Genomic DNA, 17775 nt, shown 5'->3' on the forward strand with positions numbered 1-17775 from the left:
ATTACATACCATCTGTCTGCTTCTCTTCATTACCATAATGACCTCTTTCCTTCCACCAATTATTCCTTGCTAGGGATATTGACATGAACCTCCTAACTCCTTTTTCCAAATCTCCTCTTGCTCAGTTAAATCAGTCTCCTTATTATGCTTGTTTTTAAATGCATATCTTATCCTGATGTTCTCTTGCTTAAAACAAAGCAAAAGAAAACAAAACAATTAACTGTGCTTATTAACCCTGTATCACAGGGGCCTCCTTTCAGTTCCTCAATGCATTATGCTCCTTCTCACCACAGGGCCTTTGCCCCTGCCATTTCCTCTGTAAGGAATGTTCTACGTCCTTTGCTGCATGATTCACACTCGTCTTTTAATGGCCAATGAAAACAGAACACTAACAGGGGAGTTTGGTTAAAGAAATGTATCATTTATTAGGGAGTAAAACATCATGCAGCCATTAAAATGATTGCAAGGAAAATAAGCTAATGATACAGAAAGATGCTTTAAAAAAGATGCATTCAGCACTATTTACTGATAGTGTATCATCCAGTCAGATTATACAGCCATATGATTCATAAGGCTAACTAGCTAATGAGAACACCACAATAGTAATAGTGGTTATCCCTGGGTGTGGAATTAAGCACTAATTTAATTTGTTTCTTTTCTGCTGCCTTGTATTTTTCAAATGTTTCATGATGAAAAGGTTTTGTTTAAAAAGAGGAAGATACAAAAATTGTGTTAATACATCCCTGAACTTATATTCTGGCAGCTCTATAGAAGGATGAATCAGACATAGGGCTTCTGCTCTGGAAGAAATAGCAGTCCAGTGGATGAGACAGCAGTATTAACTCATTATTATGGTAAACTATGAAACATACAAGGAAAAGAATATATTTGACCCAGATTTAGTAGAAATTTAGGAGTGACTGACTGATGTACACTGTTAGTGTCAAGAGTGCAGAGTGTGGGACTTAGGGAGGAATTCAGAGAGCAGGGCCAATGGAGCAGAATTTTGAAGCATAAATAGGAGTTATTTATGAGGGAAAGGAAAGGGGTGGGAGGACAGAGAAGATATTTACAGTCTAGGTAGATACAATTTTGCTTATTTCTTTGTTTTTACATATATGGCCAAACAACAAAACAAACAAAAATACGCTGGTCTTCAAACATGAGTTTGTACATGAAAAGGTGGTATGATTATTTTAAAGTATCCAATAAACTTTAAAAGTGCTGTTTTTGTGCTTCCTTAGTATCTTGAAATGCTTCTGTCACTGTACTAACTTAATTAAGTGAAATTGCATGTTTTACCAGCTTGTCTCTTCCATCAAACTCCAAACCACTTGAGGGCAGGGGACACGTCTGTTTTATCCAGAACCGCACCTGGTACTGAATATATGGTAGGAGATTCATAACTGTCTGTTAATTGGAAGAGAATTAGACAGAATAAGAGTTAGGAAGCCAGAATGGCATAAAGCATGTTATATATTTTTTTATATCTTATGATTTCTCTGTATCATGAAAGATGCAGTGGATATTTTAGCTGTAATTATTGGGCTTTTGCAACATGATAGAGAATAACATATAAGAATCTTCTTTAAAAAAATAAACTTGAATGCCAACTAATGTCACAAAACAATTTGTGTATAAAAATTTAAATAAAAAACTAATTTGAGGTGTAAACTTTCAACAAAAACACAATAATTTTTTTTTTTAATCTTTGGGCAGTTCATCAGGTTTTATCATAACCTAGTTGAAATGTCTCTTAAGACCTGCTTTCTTTTCCTTTGATGGTATGCCACCAGGCCCCTTTTTCATTACTGAGTCACCTTCTAAAGAACCTTATGACCAGGATCAAGGTGACATGAAGTGTGGCTATGAATACCAGTCCCCTCCAAGCTAATAAATTATATTCTAATTTAAATCATCAGGCTCCCTTGAGTCCCCTTAGTGTGAATCAGTCCCTAGAATCTAAGTACCCTCAGGTGTTAATTTCACTGAGTTTAGCAATAAAGCTGAGTTCCAAAGCCTAGAACAGGAGACAAAACCGAGACAGTAATCATTCTGAGAGGTTGATTGACTTTCAAAAATGACATTTTAAAAAAGGTAATAATTAATTTTTTTAGGTGAACTCAAATGACATTTTATTCTGTCTCCCACATGGGTTTCCCAATTTTAGGTTTATATATGCATACTCTTCTGTTTTCACTAGACATATCATTTAGCCAAGGATTTGGTTTCATTTCTCACTGCCAACCCGAGTGCATCCTCTAGTCAGAATGTCTCACATACTGATATGTTTACTGACTTTTTGGGTACATTTGGTTAGGAAATGTTACCTTCTGCCATTGTTTCAATGTAGATGCTAAGCTAATACATCATTTCCATAAAATGCCAATCCAACACTTCCTTTAAAAATCCAGAATATGAGGAAGTAGACTCTAATTTCCAACAGGGGGCCATATTAAAACTGAATATTTCAAACTATGTTGTAAGACAACTAACAATTTCTACCCAATATTTTTTGCACTTTCTTGTCAATTGCACAGAAAGAAGGTAGTATTATGCCGATGGGAAGGTCCCTGTGGTTCTCAAACTCGAGCGCGTACAGGAATCACTTGGATACCTTGTTAAAACCCAGATTCCTGGGCCTCACCTGCAGAGATTCTAATTCAGTAAATAGACCGCGGCGCGGGGCTGCGGTTTGTACCGCCAAAGTTTGCATTTTGGTCCACTGACCAAATGTTGAGTAGTGCCGACCGAGACAACGGACTGTATAGTGGTAATGAAGAGAGGAAGAGATATCGAAAAAAAAAAAAAAAAGACAGAGAGAGACACTTGGAGGGAGAAAAAGAAACAAAAAGAAGGGCAAAGGATGTGAAGGAGAAATACATGGAGGATATATTAAGATGAAAATGAGTAAACTTCTTTTTCTGGCTTTCACCAAGAAAAGACAAGTATTAAAACGAAGCAGAGCTGCCGCTACGAACAAAATGCTGTCTGTGGGTGGAATTCTTTCAAAAGTACCATAAGTTTCGAGCAACCACGAAGGGATTCGAACCCTCAATCTTCTGATCCGAAGTCAGACGCCTTATCCATTAGGCCACGTGGTCTCCCCGCCGGAGAACTTGGCATTTCACCTATCCTATAAAGGTTATTTTTGTTTTTTTATAAAGGGCATATCTAAAACCTTAATCTAGTATTCAAAAGTACTGTAAAGTTTTTTGTTTTTTTTTTTTTTACTGTAAAGTTACAACTAGAAAACCACCATGGAGAGGAATATAATGCTAAAATAATTAAAATATGGTGCTATGAATAGATAAAAGAAAAATAGAATGCTTTAATTGACAGATTGCTTTATCTTTATACGGGAATTAGGGAGAAGGGCCGCGCGAGCCAAGGAGGAAATCTTTGAGCTGAGAACTGAAGGAGGAGAGGGGTTAATTAGGCCAAGATAGAACAAAACTGCTTTACAGATCCCAGGAACCTCCACCTCCTTGCCTTCAAGGTAAAGATTGTGGATTAAACACAAAAATGTACTTTTGCGTACTCCAGAAATCACACTCAAATAGTTCTAAAATACATATTCACATAAGACAAAACGTTCGAGAGAGGAGCTAACAGCAACCAAGTTTTGTGATCTGGAAAGGCTATTGAGTGATAGCTGATTTGTCAAACCTGAGAACGCTGAATCCTAAAGCAATAGTGGGAAAAGCAAAGAGGCAATCACATTTACACCACAGAACCCCCATCCCCATGCCCCATTGAACAGCCTCTTGTCTCAGGAATTGTCAGCACCAGCTACATCTGGAAACTGCCCTTCCTCCATCCTCGAAGAAGACTGGAAGGTTGTTTTCTTGAGAGAGTAAAGTATAGGACCTCTTAGCAGGAGCGGCGATTCTCAAACATTTCCGTGCAGCAAGATCACCTGGAAGGTTTGTTAAAACACAAATTTCTGGGCCTCAAGCCAGAGTGTCAAATTCAGCATGTCTGGGGTGTAGCCGAGAATTTATATTTCTAACAAGTTACTTATTCCCAAAGCCCTGGCTTCTGCATCTTCACCATCCAGGCAAAGATGGAATAGTTTTCTACCACATACGGAAGATAATGCGAATTTAAAAGCCCGTTAACACAGGACTAGTAGTAAATGGTAAGCGCTCAGTGAACGCTAGCGGTTTGTCTGGGGTTCATGTTGTAAATTGAATGACACGTGCAAACAATAGAGACCGCAAGCCCCACTGGTTCTCGCGGATGAAGTGAAGGTTTTGGGAGGAGATGGCTCCCGCGCTATGCCTTGAGACAAGCGGCTTGTCGCCAGGTTGAAGATGAGGCCGGTGCGCGAACGAACAGGGAGGAGGAAGGTAGAAGGCCGCGAGGCCCTGCGCCGCAACGCTGGGAGTTTGATATGGAAGAGGGAGGCGTCTGGTGAACTTATAGGAAAAGTAATACTGCAAACTTTGTAGCCGTTTTTATTCCTAGTTCACTGAGGCTCTCTATCCAATAACTACCCGATTTTTCTCAAAATAGAAAATTCCGACAAGTGGAAAGATTGAACTTTTTTCCCTGGGTTTTTTCCCTTATGGAGCATTGGTTTTAATATTTAATGTGGTCAATGCCGTATTTTTTCTCAAGGAAGCGTTAGCAAAACTGTGAACGGTGGAGACAAAAATGATCAAAGGTAATGATAAAGAAACAAATATTTCAGATCTAGAGGAAGGGGAAGGGGGATGACTTCAGATGCTATTGTACGAAGGCGAGGACCACTGTGTGTGACCTCGTGGCGCAAGGGTAGCGCGTCTGACTCCAGATCAGAAGGTTGCGTGTTCAAATCACGTCGGGGTCATGAGGATTAAATTCTGGAGCAAAATAACCTTTTTTTTTTTTTTCCACCTGGGTTTTTCACATATAGAGCATATTTAATGTAGCCAATCCCTTATTTTTTCTCCAGGAAGCACTAGCAAAACTATGAAAAGTGAAAAGAAAAATGATCAAAGTTAATGATAAAAAAGTAAATGTTTTGAATCTGGAGGAAGGGGAAGGAGGATGATTCAAGATCATAGGATAAAAAAGGCTAGTTCACTGCCTCTGACTTGGTGGCACAATGGTAGGGCATCTCACCCCAGCTCAGAAGGCTGCGAGTTCAAATCACGTCCGGATCAAGGGTGTTGACTTTTGGAGAGAGAAACAAAAATCAATTTAGCAGTCCACTTTCCTTCCAGGTGTAGTTGTCTGAAAATGATCTCCAGTTTGAGATCTCTTAGGGCTGCCAGAGCCTGAGTGGAGACAAAGGCAAGGAGGGTCAACTTTTTCAGAGTATCAGTGGGATATGACTATATCTCCTCTTTTGCCTTTGGCTTGCTGTTGAGTTTCCAAGATGGGAGACAAACCACCCCCCCGCCCCCCATGGGCCGTGTATCTTCTGCCACCTTCCTTAAAAAGATATTCAAGTCTCCTCTTTGGCATCAGGGGCCACATAGTCTCCTCGTTCACTTCTTCCTTTTCTTATCACTTCTTGCCACCTTTAGCTACCCAAAACCTGCTCCTCCACCTACACATTGGAGATCCTCTGGCTCTTGCAAAGCCCCATTCGTTTCCTCACTCTTCCTTTTCCTACAGGACTCCAACAATTCCTGTGTTCTTCTCATCTGGCCCACAGTTTTATCACCAGCCTCAATGAGCCAAGGACCAGGAGCCATCCTGGGACTACACTTTCTCTTCTTCACTTCCCAATCTGAGCAGCAAGTTATATAGAGTGCCATGCCATCTGGCCACTTCTCTTCATTACCGCAATGACCTCTTTCCTTTCACCAATTATTTCTTGCCAGGGATATTGACCTGAACCCCCTAACTCCTGTCTCCAAATCTCTTTGCTCCATTAAATCAGTCTCCTTATTATGCTTGTTTTTCAATGCACATCTTATCCTGCCTTCTCTTGCTTAAAACAAAAGAAAACAATTAACTGTGATTACTAACCCCATATCACAGGGGCCTTCTTTCAGTTCCTCGATGCATTATGCCTCTTCCCACCACAGGGCCTTTGCTCCTGCCATTTCCTCTGTAAGGAATGTTCTATGACCTTTGCTGCATGATTCAGACTCTCAACCAAAACAAAACGTTAAAAGGGGAGTACTGGTTAAGTACTGTATTATTTATTACAGAGTAAAATATTATGCAGCCATGAAAATAATATCAAAGAAAAATAACAAATGATACAGAAAGATGTTTAAGACATTTGAAGTGGAAAAAAGATTCATTCAGCAACTATTTGCTGATACTATATCGCCCAGTCAGATCATACAGCCATATGATTCATAAGGCTAACTAGCTAATGGCAACACCACGAAACTAATAGTGGTTATCTCTGGGTGGGAATAGGTACTAATTTAATTTGTCTCTTTTTTGCTGTCTTGTATTTTTCAAATGTTTCATGATGAAAAGGTTTCACTTAAAAAGAGGGAAATGGAAAAATTATGTAAAAACTTACCGAGCTTATACTCTGCCAGCATTGTAGAAGAATTAATCATACATGGGGCTTCTGTTCTGGAAGAGATAGCAGTCAGTGGAAATGACAGCAGTATTAACTCATTATTATGGTAAACTATGAGATGTACTAGAGCTAGCATATATTTGACCCAGATTTAATAGAGATTTAAGAATGACTGACTTTAATGTACAGTGTTAACGTCAAGAGTGCAGAGCATGGGACTTAGGGAGGAATTCAGAGAGCAGGGACAATGGAGCAGAATTTTGAAGCATAAATAGGACTTATCTATGAGGGGAAAAAAGGGCAGGAGGTCAGAGAAGAGATTTTCAGTCTAGGTAGGTATAATTTTGCTTATTTGTTTGGTTTTACATATATGACCAAAAAACAAACAACAACAAAATCAAAAACAAGAAAAACCTCTGGGCTTTATACATGGGTTTTGTACATGAAAAGGTGTTATGATTAAAATGTCTAATAAACTTTAGAAGTGCTTTGTTTTTGTGTGTCCATACTATCTCAAAATGTTTCTGTCACTGTACTAACTTAATTAAGTGAGAGGGTATGTCTTACCTGCCCATCTCTTACATCAAACTCCAAACAATTTGAGGGAAGGAACCATGTCTGCTTTATCCAGAGCCTCACCTGGTGCTATAAACATAGTAAGAGATTCATAATTATCTGTTAATTGGAGGAGAAGTAGACAGAATAAGAATTAAGAAGGCAGAATGGTATAAAGCATGTTACATTGTTTCTCATATGTTATGTTTTCTCTGTATCATGAAAGATGCGGTAGATAGTTTAGCTGTAATTTTTAGGCTCTTGCAACATGATACAGAATAACATATACGAATCTCCTTTAACAAATAACCTCAGATGGCAACTAACGTCACAAAACAATTTGTGAATAAATTTTTTAAAAGAAAAACTCATCTGAGCTGTAAACTTTCACCAAAAACACAATAAAAATTTTTTTAAAAATCAAAACTCTTAGGCAGTTCATCAGGCTTTATCATAACCTAGTTGAAATATCCCTTAAGACCTACTTTCTTTTCACTTCATGGTATGCCACCAGGCCCGTTTCTCATTAGTGAGTCACCTCTAGAGAACCTTATGACCAGGATCAAGGTGACCTGAAGTATGGCTATGAATACCCTAGAACCTAAGCACCCTCAGGTGATAATTTCACCAAGTTTACTATAAAGCTGGGTTCCAAAACCTAGAACTGGAGACAAAAATGAGATAGTAATCATGTCTGGGAGGCTGACTGCCTTCCAAAAATGACATTTAAAAATAATAATAATTGATCATGTTTTAGGTTTACTCAAATTACATTTTTATTCTGTCTCCCACATGGGTTTCCCAATTTTAGGTTTGATATATGCACACTCTTCTGTTTTCACTAGATTTATCATTTAGCTGAGCATATGGTTTCACTTCCCACCACCATCCCCAGGGCATCCTCTAGTCAGAATGTCTCACATACTGATATATTATAACCATATTTACTGACTCCTACATTTGGTTAGGAAATGCTACCTTTAGAAGCCAAGCTAATATATCATTTCCATAAAATGCCAATCCAAATCTTCTTTTAAAAATTCAGAATATGAGGAAGTAGACTCTAATTTCCAACAGAAGGCATATTAAAACAGTGAGTATTTTAAACTTTATTGTAAGACAACTAATAATTTCTAGCTAATATTGTTTCCAGAGTTTACTTTTTAAAATATTGCTTTTTAGGCCTACCTGAAGAAAACATATCTGTTTAATTTACCTGAGCCTTGTACTGAATGTGAGAATGACACTATTCCCACAGCTTACTGTCTATATTAACATGACTTTAGTCTTCTAGTATTTTCATCACATAATTTTACTATTCCCTGAGACTCTTGCCTAGGAAGATAAAAGTTGCAAATAACTTTTTCCTTATTCTAGGAACTGTACTGTTTATGGCAGGAATTTCTTGAAAGGTCCATCAACTTTTCATTAGAAAGGATCGAATGACAGTTTACACAGCAATACTCTTTCAGCACCTGTGGTGGTTTTAAAATAAGTCCACACTTTCTTAAATACCCTGCCCTTCAACTTGTTTTCCCTTGAGTGTGAGTTGAATTTAGTGACTTGCTTGTAGTGAATAGAATAATGTGGGTGACAGTGCCATAGTAAGTCATATAAGATGCTGCAGCTTCCTCTTTGCTTTCTCAGATTACTTGCTCTGGTGCCATCCAGATGTCATGTCAGGAGGACACTCACCTATGGAGAGGCCCTTGTGGTAATAACCTAAGGCTTGTGTCCAACAGTCAAGTGAGTGAGTTTGGAAGAGCATTCTCCAGTCCTAGGTAAGCCTTCACATAATTGCAGCTCCTGTCAACATCTTGTTTGCAACCTCATAAGAAACCCCACCCAGCTAAACCTCCTGAGTTGTTGACTTACAGAAACCATGAGATAATAAATGCTTGTGGTTGTAACCAGCTGTTTTAGTGCAGCTTATTACACAGCTATAGATAATGTTTATAACCTTAAAATCCTTTCCTGGCTGTGTCTACCAATCCTAAACTATTATGTAATGATCTTCTCTCTATCTTAACCACGTCCCCATTTTGAAAGACCACCATAGACTAGATTTCAAAATCTCAATGAATAGCTCAGCTTTGCCCTTACAACCTGTAAGACACAATTAAGGCTCTGGAGGTTGTTCCCCCTTTCCCAATTAATACAGCTTTGTCCTCTCAATTTACTTTTTGTTGTTTGAAATTGGGTTTCTATATGTGGGCTTTTTCTCAAACCAAATGAAAAATCCTCAAATAAGGACCATATCTTCATTTATTTTGAGCCCTCTTTTTGGCTCTTGGCTCCAAAGCACCACAGCAATCTCAGCAACTGGTGGTCACTCTCTCCAAGGGGCAGTTAACTGGAATGTACATATGGAGGAGAGTTCAGAAGAATACTTTCAAAATTCTTACTGTATCATTCCCACTTTCATTGACAATACCTTCCTTTCCAAACTTGGGTCTCCATAACAGAAGTCAATAGAAGGTTGTTGTTTTTTTCCTCTCCCAAGATATTGTAACTTGGTGTTTCAGAGTTGAATTGAGTCCTTTGATATAGTACATTAATGAACTTGTATTGCATACAGAATGATAAATTTTCAGAATTTGTTTTCACTAGAGATTTAAATTGAGGGTAAGATGGAAAAAGACATTTTTACATGTTGGGGATTTGTAGGCATTTTTCACTAAGGGTCACATATCCGCAGAGGTTCAGCCTCCTTCCAGTTCGCTGGTTTTCTGAGAACATCATTGAAATATAATCTTTTCTTTAATTGATCTTAAGAAACTCCTAGGGAGGACTAATACACCACAGCCTCCACCGGAGTCCAGCACAGCTAGATAGTATCCAGTTACCACCACCAACTGCTCTGACACTATAGAGGGTTCTTGGACAGAGCTGCAGAAAAATGTGAAACAAAATTCTAACTCACATGAAAGGACCAGACTTACTGGTCTGACAGAAACTGGAGAAACCCCGAGAGTATAGTCTCTGGACACCCTTTTAAGTCACTGCTGAGGTGTACCCTTCAGCCAAAGATTAGACAGGTCCATTAAATAAGCAGCAATACACGCAGCTCATCCATGGATACAAGACTAAATGGGCAACCAGCCCGGGGACAGGAATGAGAAGACAGGAGAGGACCGGAAAGCTGGACGAATGAAAACTGGGAACACAAGGTCGAGAAGGGGAAAGTGATGACACGTCGTGGAGTTGGCAAATGTCACAAAACAATATGTGTATTAATTGTTTAATGAGAGACTAATGTTCTCTGTAAATCTTCATCTAAAGTACAAAAAGAAAAAAAGAGAAGAGAAATTCCTAGGGAAAAAAACGCTTTCCCATTTTACAATTTAGGAACGGCGTATGTGCTCCTATATAAGACTAAACGAAGGGTTTTTCTTATATCGAGCATTGGTGGTTCAGTGGTAGAATTCTCGCCTGCCACGCGGGAGGCCCGGGTTCGATTCCCGGCCAATGCAGAATTGACTCTTTTCCTTTTTCCGCTGCTGAGGGAGAAGAAAGTTTGCATAAACAAAAATTATCTTAAAAATTACTGTGATTCCGGTATCCCGTGAATTGCGGAAAAAGATCAAGGCTAACACTTCTGCAATTTCACCCTCATGAATTATACCAAATAACAAGCCTTTGGTTTTCCAGTAACCGGAAAGAATTCCGTCCAAGCTCAAACTACTTCTCTGAAAAGGAGAAAAAAAAGTTAATGTTTCAGAAATTTGATGTTAGAAACCCCCATAAAGCAAACACTTTATTGGCACTAACAACCGTTATTGACACTCAAGCAAGCCAAGCCCACTGCCATCGAGTCGATTCTGACTCAAACTGGCACTAGGACCTTTTTTTATCTTAAAAAAAAAAAAAAAAAATTGGGAAACCCTGGTGCATAGTGGTTAAGTGCTACGGCTGCTAACCGAAGGGCCAACAGTTCGAGTCCGCCAGGTGCCCATTGGCAACTCTATGGGGCAGTTCTACTCTGTCCTATAGGGTCGCTATGAGTCGGAATCGACTCGACGGCATTGGGTTTGGTTTGGCTTTGGTTTAATGGTACTTGTTTTCGAATCAACAAAAATTTAATGAACACCCACTGCTATGGCCCCCGACACACTGCCAACTCAGAACTGAATCCACTCCTGAACTCCACCTTCAGCCAAAGATCAGACCGGCCTATTAAACAATAACACTCGTGAGGAACGTGCTTCTTAGTTCAGTCAAGTATAGGATACTTAATGGCAACTCTTGCCCTAAAGCAAAGACAAGAAGGCAGGAAGGGACAGGAGATCTGGACAAACGGACACGGGGAACTCCTGGTTTAAAGGGAAAGAGGAGAATGTTGATATATATGGGGATTGCAACCAATGTAACAAAACAATGTGTATAAATTTTTGAATAAGGAGATAATTTGCACTGTAAGCTTTCACCCAAACACAATAAAAAATAAATAAATACGGATGGAAGCTAAAAAAACCTTAAAAATAATTAATGAACACTGTAGGAAAAAAAGTCTTGGGTCAGTGGAAAATGATGCATTGTCTAGAATATACCCTTCTGGTTTATCTATCTCTTCTGATTCAATTTCCAACTGTGTAAGTATTAAAAAACTGATAGCAATACAAAATAATTCTTGTCTATAGATGTGCAAACTCTGTCCTGTCCAGTAGAGGTTCATATAATTTCCCTCCTCCTGGCTTGGTTCATTTACTATGCAAGAAGCTAGCTTTGTACCCAGTTTCTCGTTTGCTTCCGTATTCCTCATCTGTAAAAGTGTCTGTTCTTTGGATCCTCCTTTGAACTGGTTATAAAACCTGCCTGGTTCCCTTATTATGAGTAAAAAAAAAAAAAACTTTCCTTTAGAGGACTTTCTTTCTAGAGCCACAAATTCAGTGTTGAACAATTATCTTTAAAAGACCTTTAAATCAATAAAGACATTTATTATCTCAGTATCAAATTAGCCCTGCTTTTAAAGGCCATTAGCTATATGAAAAAACATAATTGTATTATCAAGAGTTATCAGAGGCTTTTAAAATTTCACCTAAAAGTGTGTCATAGATTGAATTATGTCCCCCCAAAATGTCTGTCAACTTGGCTACGTCCTGATTCCCAGTATGGTATGATTCTCTACCATTTTGTCATCTGATGTGATTTCCCTAATGTGTTGTAAATCCTATCTCTATGAGGTAATGAGATGGATTTAAAAAAAGAACAACAACAACAAAAAGGGCAAACCCATTGCCATCAAGTCGACTCCAACCCGTAGTGACCCCACAGGGCAGGGTAGAAATGCTCGGTAGGGTTGCTAAGGAGCCCCTCCTGGATCCCAGCTGACGACCTTTTGGTTAACAGCCATAGCATTTAACCACTACGCCACCAGGGTTTCCACATTCTTTAGTGGTAGTTACATTGATGAGATCTACAAGATGAGCTAGTGTCTTAATGCAATCTTTTTTGAGATATAAAAGACAGAAGCGAGCAGAGAGACCTGGGAACCTCTTACCACCAAGAAAGCAGTGCCCAGAGCAGAGCGCTCATTGGGACCTGAGGTTCCTGCGCTGAGATGCTCCCAGGCCAAGGGAAGACTGATGACAGGGACCTTCCTCCAGAGCCAACAGGGAAAGAAAGTCTTTCTCCTGGAGCTGGAGCCCTGAATTCAGATTTCTAGTCTACTGGACTGTGAGAGAACAAACTTCTCTTTGTTGAAGCCATCGGCTTGTAATATTTCTGTTATAGCAGCACTAGATGACTAAAACAAAGTGTAATGAAACCAATGTTTGTTTCTATTTTTACATTATCAAGATTTTCCAAAATTCAACTCATAAAAGATGCCATCACTTTTTAAATTAGTAATATATTTAGATATACCCGCCCCCCCCCCAAAAAAAATTCACTGGCGCTGAGTCGATTCCGATGCATAGGGACCCTGTAGGACAGAGTAGAACTGCCCCGTAGAGTTTCCGAGGAGCGCCTGGTGGATTTGAACTGACTACCTTTTGGTTAGCAGCCCTAGCACTGAATCACTACTCCCCCAGGGTTTCCGTATGGTACCTTATGTTAATTAGTCTCTAATAACTTCACTACTTACGTATATTTTTTTAGCCAATTTCGTAGGTTTTGCTTTTTACATATGAATAACAGGTAACTTAATAAATTGAAACTATGGAAGATGTCAATCAAAATAGCCATACTTTTCTAAGATGTAAATCATACCATGCTTACTGTTACATTTGGCATTCTGTGGTGACTGCACAGTGTGGAGGAGAAACACAACATTACTGTTGTTACATGGTGGATAATGTTAAATACGATCCATACTAGATTATGGGTGGGATTTTTCCAGTACAAAAATAGACTTGATTTTATTATATATAATAAAAACTGTAAACACGCAAGTAACATAATCAGAATAACCAATGACAAAGAAATGGCCTAGAACACTGGTTCCCAAACTTTGCACATTGGAACCACCTCGGGATCTTTAATAAAATATCAGTTTGCTGGCTCCCACACCCAGACATTCTGATTTAATTGGTATGGGATGCCACTCAGGCATCAGAGTTTTTAAAAGTTCTGCTGGTGATTCCAATATAATATTTTGGGACGATTGAGAGCTTTGTATTCCAAGATTGGTTCCTATACCAGCAACATTTGCAGCACCAGGGACCTGGTTAAAAGTACAGAATCTCCGGACTCACCTACACATATCCACATGGTTAGGTTTATTCTAAAAAATGTATTATTTTGCTTTTGTTCTGAATCTTCTATTCCTTCCTACTTGGTTATGTTCATTTAAAAGGTGAAGAAATGGTTCCCAGAGGGTCAAAGTAATATAAAACATCACGCTTTTTAAAGCAATGAAGCATAAATTCAAGTACACATATCTAATTCAAGACCTCACATTTTCTACTACTTTTCGTTGTCTTGAAAACAATGTTTCAGTCCTCTATACTAGAAGCAGGGGTGGAAAGGCAGAAAGAAATAAAACAACTTATCCCTGATCATTGGGCACACGAATTAGAGTCTTGTATTAGTTATTTGCCCATCTGTGCATACAATATTTCGACTGTCTTCCACAGAAAACGAAGTCTCTGAAAGCTATCAATTTGGGGAACTAACTAATAAAATGTTACTATGAGACAAGATGGGAAGTGAACAGTGAATGAATGCTTTATACCTTAACTAAACCTGTAGGGACATATCTATATATCATCTGTTATCTATCTGTCTGTCTATCTGTCTATGTAGAGATTTTACACCAAGACAAAGATCTTTTTTAAAAAATAATTTTTATTGTGCTTTAAGTGAAAGTTTACAAATCGAGTCAGTCTCTCACACAAAAATGCATATACACCTTGCTACACGCTCCCAATTACTCTCCCTCTTTTTTTTTTAATGAGACAGCCCGCTCTCTCCCTCCACTCTCTCTTTTCATGTCCATTTCTCCAGCTTCTAACCCTCTCCACCCTCTCATCTCCCCTCAAGGCAGGAGATGCCAACATAGTCTCAAGTGTCCACATGATCCAAGAAGCTCACTCCTCACCAGCATCCCTCTCCAACCCATTTTCCAGTCCAATCCATGTCTGAAGAGTTGGCTTTGGGAATGGTTCCTGTCCTGGGTCAACAGAAGTTGTGGGGGCCATGACCACTGGGGTCCTTCTAGTCTCAGTCAGACCATTAAGTCTGGTCTTATGAGAATTTGGGGTCTGCATCCCACTGCTTTCCTGCTCCCTCAGGGGTTCTCTGTTGTGTTCCCTGTCAGGGCAGTCATCGGTTTTAACTGGGCACCATCTAGTTCTTCTGGTCTCGGGACGATGTAGTCTCTGGTTCATGTGGCCCTTTCTGTCTCGTGGGCTCGTAATCACCTTGTGTCCTTGGTGTTCTTCATTCTCCTTTGATCCAGGTAGGTTGAGACCAATTGATGCATCTTAGATGGCTGTTTGCTAGCGTTTAAGACCCCAGATGCCACTCTTCAAAGTGGGGTGCAGAATGTTTCCTTAATAGATTTTATTATGCCAATTGATTTAGGTGTCCCCTGAAACCATGGTCCCCAGACCCCTGCCCCTGCTACGCTGGCCTTTGAAGCATTCAGTTTGTTCAGGAAACTTCTTTGCTTTTGGTTTAGTCCAATTGTGCTGACCTCCCCTGTATTGTGTGCTGTCTTTCCCTTCACCTAAAGTAGTTCTTACCTACTAATTAGTGTATGCCCCTCTCCCACCCTCCCCCCTCTCGTAACCACAAAAGAGTGCTTTCTTCTCAGTTTAAACAATACAATATTTGTCCTTTTGTAACTGACTAATTTCACTCAGCATAATGCCTTCCAGTTAGGAAATGTTTCACAGATTCCTCACTGTTCTTTAGCGATGCGTAGTATTCCATTGTGTGAATATACCATAATTATTTTTCCATTCATCTGTTGATGGGCACCTTGGTTGCTTCCATCTTTTTGCTATTGTAAACAGTGCTGCAATAAACATGGGTATGCATATATAAGACAAAGATATTTTTGTTGTTGTTTATGGTCTCAAATTTCTCTTATTATGTAACCTATAACCACGTCCTGATTTCATTTCTCATACTTTCTCCCACTGTCGGCAGAAAGAATGGAAGAGGGTATGATATGTGAGAGAGGGAAAGAAAAGGGCAACGGGAGAAGACAAGAAAAGGAAAGAGAGGTTTGGGAGGGTAGGGGTTGCGGGGAGCGTGCTTAGGGAAGAAACTGGAGTGTGGAAAATTGTCAAGTCGTCTGCATACAGTTGCAGAAGTAAAAATGCCGAAAATAGGATTGTTCAAACGAATATTCAAGTCCCGCGCAAGGGCCCAAGGGCCCAGCCACCACTAATATGACTTCTTAAAATGTTGAGGACAGACAGCATTGCGGAAAGCTGCTGAAAGTCTGTTTCAACCCAGTGCGGATAATACCTGCATCCCAAGTCCTCTACTGCTTAAGGCCAACGGTGCAACTCCCGGTGTTTAGGGCTGGCTTGGCGGGGGTGGGGTCAGTGGGAAAGGGGGATGTGGTTTGGGTGGAGTGGGCTCCGCCCAGCACAAGTTCCAGGTGCGCTGTAAAAAGTGTTTTTTCCTGCTTTTCTGTTTTTAGAAATAATCTTTTTCTCTTTCCTGTATGAAATAGTCCCAGGTCATTGTACACACTAGTCATGCAGCAGTAAGGTTATGTGTAGTGTCAGGATGGCCGAGTGGTCTAAGGCGCCAGACTCAAGCTTTCGCTTCCCGCGCTCGGGGTTTCTGGTCTCCAGATGGAGGCGTGGGTTCGAATCCCACTTCTGACACAGTTTTATTTTGTTCCTCTCAGGCTCCACTAAAAGTTTAACCTTGAGCCCGCAACACCTGAGGTTTCTTCTTGCTCTTGCCTGCCTTCGCTCCTGCTCTTGCAGTCACGCCCGCTTGTCCAGTCAGCGTTGCCCAGTCTTGGGCCCCTCCATGTACTAGGCCATCACTCTGTTTCTTGGCCTTCACTCTCTTCCCACTGTCCATAAAGCAACGCTTTCTAATTGTTTTAATTGTTCTGTAATTCCCATTCTTCGCATTGTTATCCATAATTATGACCCAAGTAATTTTGATCCATATTTACAATCCATACAGTCGAATGACTTTGCATAGTCAATAAAACACAGGTAAGCATCTTTCTGGTATTTATTGCTTTCTGCCAGGATCTGTCTGACATCAGTAATAATATCCTTGGATCCAGGTCCTCTTCTGAATCAGGCTTGACTTTCTGCAGTTCCCTGTCAATGTACAGCTGCAACTTAAATTTACCCAAGTCCACTTCCCACCCTTCTGCTCCAGATCACATTGTGGGTATGTGCTTCAAGGTCTGTGACATGAACAGTAATGTCCCTGCATTCGTGATTTCCCCCTTTAAACCTAGCCCTAAATTTGGAAAGCAGTCCAACGGTAGTGCTGAAAACACTCATTACTACAAATTCCAGTTGGCAAGGATTTCTTTTGGTACAAGAGGTGGAAATTAATAACAACTAAGAAACATTCAGAAAAATTAAGTTTCTGGGTTATTGTTACCTAGACAAAAGGCCAGGTCCTACATTTCCTGAATCCTGAAAATAATTCATTCCCCAAATCCTAAGCAGCTCAGTAAACCTGCTGCTGGAGAACAGTGACAAAATTGACCTCACACCTCCTCACTCTCAGGTGCATTAATACACCCATTTCTTGTTCTGTTTTGTTTTCCTATTATCTACATTTACGAATTCCAGCTCACATGGGGCATTTTTTTGCCTGTACTTGTCCTAAGGGTTGGGGAGGTGGAGTGTGTGATTCTTCTTCTTAGGCTGTGAGACCTTTTGGAGAGCTGGCTTCCTGGCTTGATCTTAAACAATAGGTTTTGCAGCCTCTTTTCTAGAAGTTCAGAGAGCTATATCCCCAAGATAGGACAGAGGCACAGAGCCTGGATTCCCTACCTCCTAACTAGCAAAACTTATTTTTCTGAGTTGTTTAACAAGTTACTTGTACTCCTCAATGTTAGAGGTTTTGTTTTATTATTATAATTAGCTACTGTGTACGGTGAGCTATCAAACTATGAATATAGAAGAACTACTCCTACTTCTTTTGGAATGTCCTGTAGGGCAGGCTGTGCAGGACCCCTGGTTTGGAACCAGGGACCTAGTATTCTTGGTTGAGTTTCCTTTTTGCCCCCCCCCCTTTACCTTGTATCCCTGGTGGCACAGTGGTTAAGAGCTTGGTTGCCATCCAAAAGATCAGTGGTTCAA

At 39.9% G+C, this 17775-nt stretch overlaps 4 non-coding genes across 4 annotated transcripts; 3 read left to right on the forward strand and 1 right to left on the reverse strand.

Annotated features, from left to right (window-relative positions):
• Positions 1-3031: 3031 nt before the first annotated feature.
• Positions 3032-3104, reverse strand: TRNAR-UCG (transfer RNA arginine (anticodon UCG)). Its single transcript has one exon. It is a non-coding gene; the product is annotated as a tRNA-Arg (tRNA).
• Positions 3105-4762: 1658 nt separating this feature from the next.
• On the forward strand, positions 4763-4834 carry TRNAW-CCA (transfer RNA tryptophan (anticodon CCA)). Its single transcript has one exon. It is a non-coding gene; the product is annotated as a tRNA-Trp (tRNA).
• A 5601-nt stretch (positions 4835-10435) lies between these two features.
• On the forward strand, positions 10436-10506 carry TRNAG-GCC (transfer RNA glycine (anticodon GCC)). Its single transcript has one exon. It is a non-coding gene; the product is annotated as a tRNA-Gly (tRNA).
• Positions 10507-16213: 5707 nt separating this feature from the next.
• TRNAL-CAA (transfer RNA leucine (anticodon CAA)) lies at positions 16214-16320 on the forward strand. The gene is made up of 2 exons: positions 16214-16251; positions 16275-16320. It is a non-coding gene; the product is annotated as a tRNA-Leu (tRNA).
• Positions 16321-17775: the final 1455 nt, after the last annotated feature.

The sequence above is a fragment of the Loxodonta africana genome, chromosome 1, assembly GCF_030014295.1.
Source record: "Loxodonta africana isolate mLoxAfr1 chromosome 1, mLoxAfr1.hap2, whole genome shotgun sequence".
Lineage (NCBI taxonomy): Eukaryota > Metazoa > Chordata > Mammalia > Proboscidea > Elephantidae > Loxodonta > Loxodonta africana.